This window comes from Salvelinus sp. IW2-2015, unplaced genomic scaffold, assembly GCF_002910315.2.
Source record: "Salvelinus sp. IW2-2015 unplaced genomic scaffold, ASM291031v2 Un_scaffold6440, whole genome shotgun sequence".
Lineage (NCBI taxonomy): Eukaryota > Metazoa > Chordata > Actinopteri > Salmoniformes > Salmonidae > Salvelinus > Salvelinus sp. IW2-2015.
Window position 1 is genome coordinate 4,149 of NW_019947702.1, and position 8,823 is coordinate 12,971.

General features: G+C 38.4%; 1 long non-coding RNA gene across 4 annotated transcripts; it reads left to right on the forward strand.

The window, feature by feature from the left end:
- The first annotated feature begins 428 nt into the window (after positions 1 to 428).
- Positions 429 to 8,519, forward strand: LOC139026944 (uncharacterized). Of its 4 annotated transcripts, XR_011478946.1 has the most exons (4): positions 737 to 979; positions 1,547 to 1,687; positions 4,422 to 4,520; positions 8,410 to 8,493. It is a non-coding gene; the product is annotated as an uncharacterized lncRNA (long non-coding RNA). The 4 variants fall into 4 exon arrangements; XR_011478947.1 differs by lacking the exons at positions 737 to 979; positions 1,547 to 1,687 and adding an exon at positions 429 to 710; XR_011478945.1 differs by lacking the exon at positions 1,547 to 1,687 and having other exon boundaries at positions 776 to 979.
- The last annotated feature ends 304 nt before the right edge of the window (positions 8,520 to 8,823 follow it).

Here is an 8,823-nt window from a genome sequence, read left to right on the forward strand (position 1 = left end):
AATATTTTGATGTGCGCGCGCATCCTCAAACAATCGCATGACTTTCCATGTAAAGCCTATTGTAAATCGGACAATGCAGTTAGATTAACAAGAATTTAAGCTTTTAACCCGATATCACACCTATGTACTAAATGTTTAACAACCATAATTTTTATGATTATTTATTTGAATTACGCACACTTCAATTTCACCGGATGTTGTCGACTAGCGTAAGAATTTTAAGAACAAATTCTTATTACATTGACGGCCTAGGAACAGTGGGTTAGCTGCCTTGTTCAGAAACAACAGGTCTTTACCTTGTCAGCTCGGGGATTCAATCTAGAAACGTTTTAGTTACTGGCCCAACACTCTAACCACTAGCCTACCTGCCGATCCTAGATCATATTGAATCAGATTACATGGAGAGGAGGGCCTGATCCTAGATCATAATGAATAGATTACATGGACAGGGGGGACCTGATCCTAGATCATAATGAATCAGATTACATGGACAGGGGGGACCTGATCCTAGATTAGCACTCCTCATCTGAGACACTGCCTGTATGAATAAGGAATGCTGTTGTAAAGTCTAGTTACAGCAGGTGTTTACTGCCATCTAGTGGAAGATACTAATAAAACACTTTATTATCAGGGTGGGGAGATGGCTGAGTGCAGGATCCATGGTGAGACGACAGAGCAGAAAACACTGTATGGAGAGAAGTACAAATAAAGTATTTCTGAACAATAAAGGACAGAGAAAGAGAATAAATATCTGGAATGACATATTATTACTAGTTAGTAGATCTCACAGGGTTCTGTCGTCATTATTTACCCATACACCAGTGACGTCAGAAGGGACGTGATTTCCTCAGATGAAAGTGAAAGTAAGGGTGTGGTCTACACCATTATAAAACAGCTGTTGAAACTGTAGCGAACGTTTCTCGGCAACATTAGAAGTAGGATAAATGTGTTGATTTGAAGGACAGACGGGCAGACTCTGGTAAGTCTTGACTACATAAAACTATTAAAAAGTTAGGTCGTAGTCAGACATTCAACAGACAGAGTAACCTTGAGATATTATTCTTTATCATGCTAACCAACCTGGGCCCGGTTTCTCCGATGGAATTTAGGCTTAACGTTGGGAACGCATGATAAGTGGGAAACGATAATTAACAAAATACAAAGTTGAGTAAACACTATTTTACAAATTAAAAGGTGCTTCCGCGCGTCTACCCTCCACCACATCCCCGTTGATGCGGTGTGCAGCGTAGAGTGTATAGTCCTTTAGTCTCTAAGGGCCAGATGGTCAGTTGGTGAGGTGCTGTAAACATGTGAGTGACAGTATTCATAGGAGAGCTGATCTCAGATCAGTTTAGCTTTTTATATCATAATGATACTGCTGTTAACCTGTGACAGTATTCATAGGAGAGCTGATCTCAGATCAGTTTATCTTTTTATATCATAATGATACTGCTGTAAACCTGTGACAGTATTCATAGGAGTGCTGATCTCAGATCAGTTTAGCTTTTTATATCATAATGAGTCATGCAGCCTGGATTCTAACCAGGTACTGCAGTGACGCAAGAGGCGGGACTGCACCACTCGGGAGGCGGCTGAGCTGAAACAGAAAGTCAAGTTGTTATTTTGTTCAGGATCCATTTTCAGACGACAGAGCAGAAAATGCTATATGGAGATGACTGACAAATAAGTAAGTATTTCTGAACGATAATTAATTATAATGGACAGAGTAAGAGAATGAATATCTATAATGAGATATTACTAGTTAGTAGAACTGCTACTTGAGCTGAGTTGCTGACAGACAGCAGTTTTCAAAGTGTAAACTAATCAGTAGGCCGACATGTTATCAGTAAAACGTCTGGTAAAGATGGTGGAGGAGCTTTTCAATTATATGGTTTTATGTTTATCTCAGGGTTTCTCAATCGTTTTGTTCTTACCAGCACTTACACACCTGAATAAACTAATCATCAAATGTTTTAAGACTGTTTAATATTTGAGGCATACAAATGAACATTCTCAAATTAAAACCTTTTGGGTTTGTAGGCCTGTTTTATAATTATTAAAGGCTACAGTAATTCACATTTTGGAGGAAAAACACAGCTTAACCTGGTTTCCAGTAAATTATATGTTTATAAAATAATATAAGAGAGATGTCTTGAAAACGCGTCTGGGTTTAGAACTCTGTGTCTCAGTGCGCTGCGACAGTGGAAGTTCGTTTTGCATGGCCCGGTGCTACAGGTTGTGGACATTTATTTTAAGGACCAATGGAATGGTATTAAATGCGTAAACTCTGGCTCACCGGGAGTCGGCAATGCAAACAAATTCACCCAGTGACCTTTACTTTATTTCTGATATGAAATTGAAAGTAACTTTTGTTGCCGACGCAGTTCAGAATGTCTGTTGAAACTGTGTCTCATATGGAACGTTAGAACAGTGGTGGAAACAGAACTCAGTTCTCAAACTGTTGTAAAAGGAAGATTCCTTCATAGAACATGACTCAAGTAAAGTGAAAGTCACACAGTAAATACTACTTCAGTAAAAGTCTAGAAGTATTACTATTCTACTGTATCCGCATTACTCATCTCATATGTATATCTGTATTTATACTATTCTACTGTATTCTTATACTATTTACTGCATCTTAGTCTATGTATTACTCATCTCATATGAATATACTGTATTCTATACTATTATACTGTATCTTAGTCTATGCATTACTCATCTCATATGTATATACTGTATTCTATCTATTCTACTGTATTTAGTCTATTATTACTCATCATATTGTATATACTGTATTCTATACTATTCTACTGTATCTTAGTCTATGTATTACTCATCTCATGTGTATATACTGTATTCTATACTGTTCTACTGCATCTTGTCTATGCGCTCAGACATTGTGACCAATCATTTGATTTGATTTAGATTAGGCTATATACAACATGACCAAAAGTATGTGACACCTGCTAGTCGACACTTCTCATTCAAAATCATGTCCATTCATATGGAGTTGGTCCCCCCTTTGCTGCTATAACAGCCTCCACTCTTCTGCGAAGGCTTTCCACTAGATGTTGAACATTGCTGCTATAACAGCCTCCACTCTTCTGGAGGCTTCCACTAGATGTTGAAACAACACTTGCTTCCATTCAGCCACAATAGCATTAGGAAAGTCGGGCACTGATGTTCGGGTGATTAGGCCTGGCTCGTAGTCGGCGTTCCAATTCATTGCAAAGGTTAGATTGGGTTGAGGTAAGGGCTTTGTGCAGGCCAGTCAAGTTCTTCCACACCAATCTTAACAGCCATTTCTGTATGGACTCGCTTTGTGCATGGGGCATTGTCATGCTGAAACAAAGAAAGGGCCTTCCCCAAACTGTTGCCACAAAGTTGGAAGCACAGAATCGTCTAGAATGTCATTTTATACTGTAGAGTTAAGATTTCTCTTCACTAGAACTAGGGGGCCCGAACCATGAATAACAGCCCCAGACCATTATTCCTGCTCCACCAAACTTTACAGTTGGCACTATGCATTCGGGCAGGTAGCATTTTCCTGGCAGAACTTACAGTTGACCGGGGCAGATCTAGCAGGGCAGGAATTTGACGAACTGACTTGTTGGAAAGGTGGCATCCTATGATGGTGCCATGTTGAAAGTCACTGAGCTCTTCAGTACAGGTCATTCTACTGCCAATGTTTGTCTATGGAGATTGCATGGCTGTCTGCTTGATTTTACACCTGTCAGGAACAGGTGTTGCTGAAATAGCCAAATCCAGTAATTTTAAGGGGTGTCCACATACTTTTGTATATATAGTGTACCTTCTCTGTCCTGCTACTGGTAGGACTATAACATTATGTGAACTGACCTAAACAGGTTTGGGCTGGTCATCTATGCTATGTAGGCTATAGCCGAGGTATAGACCTTGATCTGCATATCACTAACAAACTGCTATTATACATTATAACCTAGCCTACTTTACATGATTTAAAATCTCTTACTTGATGCAAAAAAACTTTCTGAATAGATCAAAGATTTCCCCCTCAGATCAATCATGTCTGTTTTAGTCCTTCTGTCAATAAATAGGCTTCTTTTAATTAATAAAAATAATTGTGAGACATGGCATTGTGTTGCTGTACTGTCTATAACTACCTTAACAAACAGTGACTTATTATTATTATTATTATTGTTGCTGTACTATCTATAACTACCTTAACAAACAGTGACTTATTATTATTGTTGACAGTTACCATGGAGATGAAATGTGACAACTACATGTTCAAGTGATTGCATTAAATCACCTGACTGTTTCTATGTCTGTTAGTAAATGTTTTATTTCTCAAAGAGATAATGAATAAATAAGAACAATTGACATTCAATAATTAGTTGTCACCGTGTTAACCACAACTAACATGCTGGATCTCTGTTTAGGGGTCAGTGCTCTAAAATGAGTCTCTCTGGGGAGAGAGAGGAGGGGGGCCCTGCCTCTAAAATGCATCTCTCTGGGGGACATGAGACCAAAGCTAAGAGGTAAGATGACAATTTTATGAAGAATTTATTAAGTTTATTTCCAAAATAAATAGCTATCTTAAGATGAATGCACTTACTGTAAATCACTCTGGATAAGAGCATCTGCTAAATCAGGGGTTCTCAATCCGGGGTCTGTGGAGGTACTGCAGGGGTTCTCAATCCGGGGTCTGTGGAGGTACTGCAGGGGTTCGCGGCACCCTGACTGTACTCGTTGCAATGTTAGACATTTGATAGATTTTTCACATGACACGATGATGTAAATAATATGTAAATAATCAATCAAATTTAGGACGGAATATACGACTTTCAATACCGGAGAAAAATAACAAGGTGTGCGCTTTCATTCACACGCGCCAAACCACTTGAGGTCATTCTGATGTACACTTGGAAAAACTACAACTACTTGTTAATTTTTCTGAAAACAAGCATGAAACAATTTCTAAAGACCTGTTGACATCTAGTGGAGCCATAGGAACTGCAATCTGGGAGGATTTCCTTTTTATAGCAAAGCATGAGAATGGACAGGGAGGTCAAAAAATCCAAATTCCTGGATGGATTTCCTCGGTTTTTGCCTGCTATATCAGTTCTGTTATACTCACAGACATTATTTTACAATTTTAGAAACTTCAGAGTGTTTTCTATCCAAATCTATCAATTGTATGCATATCCTAGTTTCTGGGCTGAGTAACAGGCAGTTACTTTGGGCACGCCAGACTCTCTAAATTCAGGATACTAGAACATTTTTTAACAACTGATGTTGCGCTCCAAAGGGACAACTTGAAATAAAATGATGTAGATAATTCATAAGAATTCTTATTTGTATTTTTTATTTACCTGCATTGTTTTAGGGGCTCGTAKGTAAGCATTTCACTGTAAGGTCTARACCTGTTGTATTCGGCGCATGTGACTAATACAATTAGATTTTATTTGATTGAATTATTGCCTAATACAATGGAATGCATATTTTTTTGACCATTTCTGATCGTTGTTACAAGCATCATTTTGACAATATAACCGTTATATCAACACACTCTTCACACCCGTTTAACAACTCTAAATATCTTTGGCATAGTAGGCATCAAGTACCTCGCCAATAATGTTGCCTACAACGTTGCATACAATGTTCATTTTCATCGAACACATATTACGCCCTAGATGCCTTCAATTGCCCAATTTATAGCCACGCCCAGTTTAGGATTATTATTTAACAATGTGATGTTGCGCTCCAAAGGGAGAACTTGAAATAACATGATGTAAATAATTAAATAATCAAAAGAAAAACGTGTTTATTATTCACTCTTAGAAAAGAAGGTTCCTTATAGAACCAAAAAGGCTTCTGTCACTTCCTTAATATATGGAACCACTAAAAGATAGATATATTTTGGGGGTCAGTGAAGAAGAACCTCTAGAGTTCTGATCAACGAAAGCTTAATGTGTTGAGGATGTAGCAGGCCTCCAGTGGTCAGATCAATTCCCCCTGTTTTTTCCAGCACCCGGCCCGGGATTCCAACCAGGCACCTTTCGGCCCCAGGACCAACTCCTGCCCTAAATATCTGACAACTAGGTGGGACTAGAGACTTCATGCATAGCTTTAATGAATACCCATAAGTGTAAAATGTCTTTATTCTCAGCATTTATACGACCAATGTTCTACTCTGAGACGCTTTGTGGATATGGGTCCAGATCTCAAAATATTGTTATAAAAAAACTTAGAATGTTTGTTTAACATAATAATAAAAAAGGAATATTACTAATATAACCCACTGTAAAGACTGGGGTTAGTTGATTGTGTTGCACTGCTCATGTCCACGTTCTGGAACTGTCCGCGTCCCCGTACAGAACTGTCCGCGTCCCCGTACAGAACTGTCCGCGTCCCCGTTCGGTGTGGCGCCAAGCATATTGTCCYGTTACGCYCAGAGTTGMCTGAGGTGATCTTGGGGAATAACGACGGAGTTCACTACAGTGTTGAGACACCGAAGTTCAGTGGTCAATTTGCTTTTTTCTTTACGGTCAGGGACAGTATGAGTGTAGCCAGATCCTTTTCACTCTCTATGCTTGTTTCATTTTGTGGTTCACCGGATTCGTCATCATCCTCGAGACGAGGGACAGAAGAACGACCTGCTAGTTATCCTAGCTAGTCGGTACAGCTCGGTAAGCTAGCTAGCTACTATACCAGGAGCATCCTAGTTATCCCTACATCATCATCTGCATTTCTTGTGGACCGATGGAGCTCCCTGGTTGTTTCTTCCACCTGTTAAATCCCACGGAGGGCTTCTCCCTCTCTCGTTGACGGATGCTGGCTACCTCTGTCTGGTTCTCCTCTCTTCACTAGATGGTTGGTAACATTAGTGTTTAAGTGTGTCCAAGGACCGAACTTATGAATTTTATTTCTGGGGAGCCTCAAGAAGGCTCGACACATTCCATTTTTTGTTATTCTCAGCTGCCTCACCAATGTCTGTAAGTGAATTAATATCTTTTAATTGCTACATTTCCAATAGATGACAGCATAAGACCATGAAGCATCAGTTATAGGCTACAAGCAGCAATATGATTGACATAAAATAGCATGCAACCACAGACGTTATGTCCCGTGATTTTCTAAAATGGTCACTCATTACTTTAGTTAGCTATATATCTCATATTAGGGCTGTGTTGCTTTTAGGAGAGCAAAACAATAGTTACTATAGCAGGTATTGAACCCCGAGTAAATAATCACTAGTCAGAACCTCAACATTAGTATAGATGACAAGTGAGCATCTTCCAACCCGCCAATAAATTACATCATTCAACCCTCCCGGTAAGTAAATTTACCTCAACATAGGGTGAGGTGACTGAATTAATGTTCAGGATTATTAATTATTATTATTATTATATTATTATTATTAATAATCTTTGTATTAATGAAGTATAATTTCAAACATGAGCATAAAAACATGTAATAATAAATATGAATCATCATTATAATACTTCACAGTAATCTGTTAAATGCTTTTTCAGTCCTTCCTCTTGCGTTAGCAAGTGTGGAAAGGGACAGAAAGAAGCACACAGGAGTTTTCCTGTGAGGTGGAGTGGTGGTGTATCCAGGGAGAAAACTAAACTAATCTTCTGAAATATAATTTGTTGTCTTATGCTGCCATCTATTGGAATTCTGTAGCAACTGCAGTAGTACTGAATAATGTGTAATTCCTTACAAAAGTACTAATTACTAAGAATTGCAAGATATAACATTTTGTAGTTCATTTTACCACTTACGACCATAAAATAACCATTTATAGCATAACAAACAATGAAACTGACATCAACCAAAAACACCATACATGTAGTTAATTATATAAAAATAATTATATTTATTTAGATGGGTGACATTATTCTGCCAAAGTACCAGCCCTGTAGACAAAGAAGAGCTCTCCAGTAGGTACCAAAACATTCAAAGGTCATTTTCTCAAAAGTGAGGTTACAAGTTTATCATCTTTCAAAGGAGATTACTTTCCCATTGTTCCTCAACTGTAGTGTATGATATACCATTTTCTAGCTCTGAGTCGCTAATTTTATCCAATGTAAAAAATCACAATTTCAAATTTTGCCACATGAGCAGGTCACAATTTGATATATAGCATTTTGCAAAAAAAAAACATGATTATTTGTCTCTCTGAAATGAAACCATCAAGTGATAGATTTTAAACAAATACATGTCTGTCATTGAACAACACCATCCCATCCCACAACATGCCATGATAGTGAAAAAACACACCATTTCTAAACAATAAAAGATAATTGACCAACATTTCTAAAAATGGCTACATAGCATTTTGGAATGAAACTCTTCTATGTTTCCCCATCTGAGCTCAGAATAGATGAGAGATGTAATGTTGTCTCTGTTGTGTTGAAGCCCAATCAAGCAGGAGAGACCAGCCTCCCGTACCCAGCTGTGTGTCCATGAAGAGTGACAAGTCTTATGGATCTTCCTATATTCTTCAGAGAGGGAGACTTTTCTACTGACAAAGGTAAGAAGAACTCATGGGTCATGGTCAGTGAGATTAAACAACACTGTCTCTAGTCATTTCTCCTCTCCCATTTTCACATTTTTTTTGTTGTTTTCATAATCCATAGGCTAATCCTTTTTTAATTTTCATAGTCCTAAAACAATATTAAACAAACACAACATTCCCTCCCTGTGTGTGTGTGTGTGTGTGTGTGTGTGTGTGTTGTGTGGTGTGTGTGTGTGTGTGTGTGTGTGTGTGTGTGTGTGTGTGTGTGTGTGTGTGGTGTGTGTGTGTGTGTGTGTGTGTGTGTGTTGGTTGTA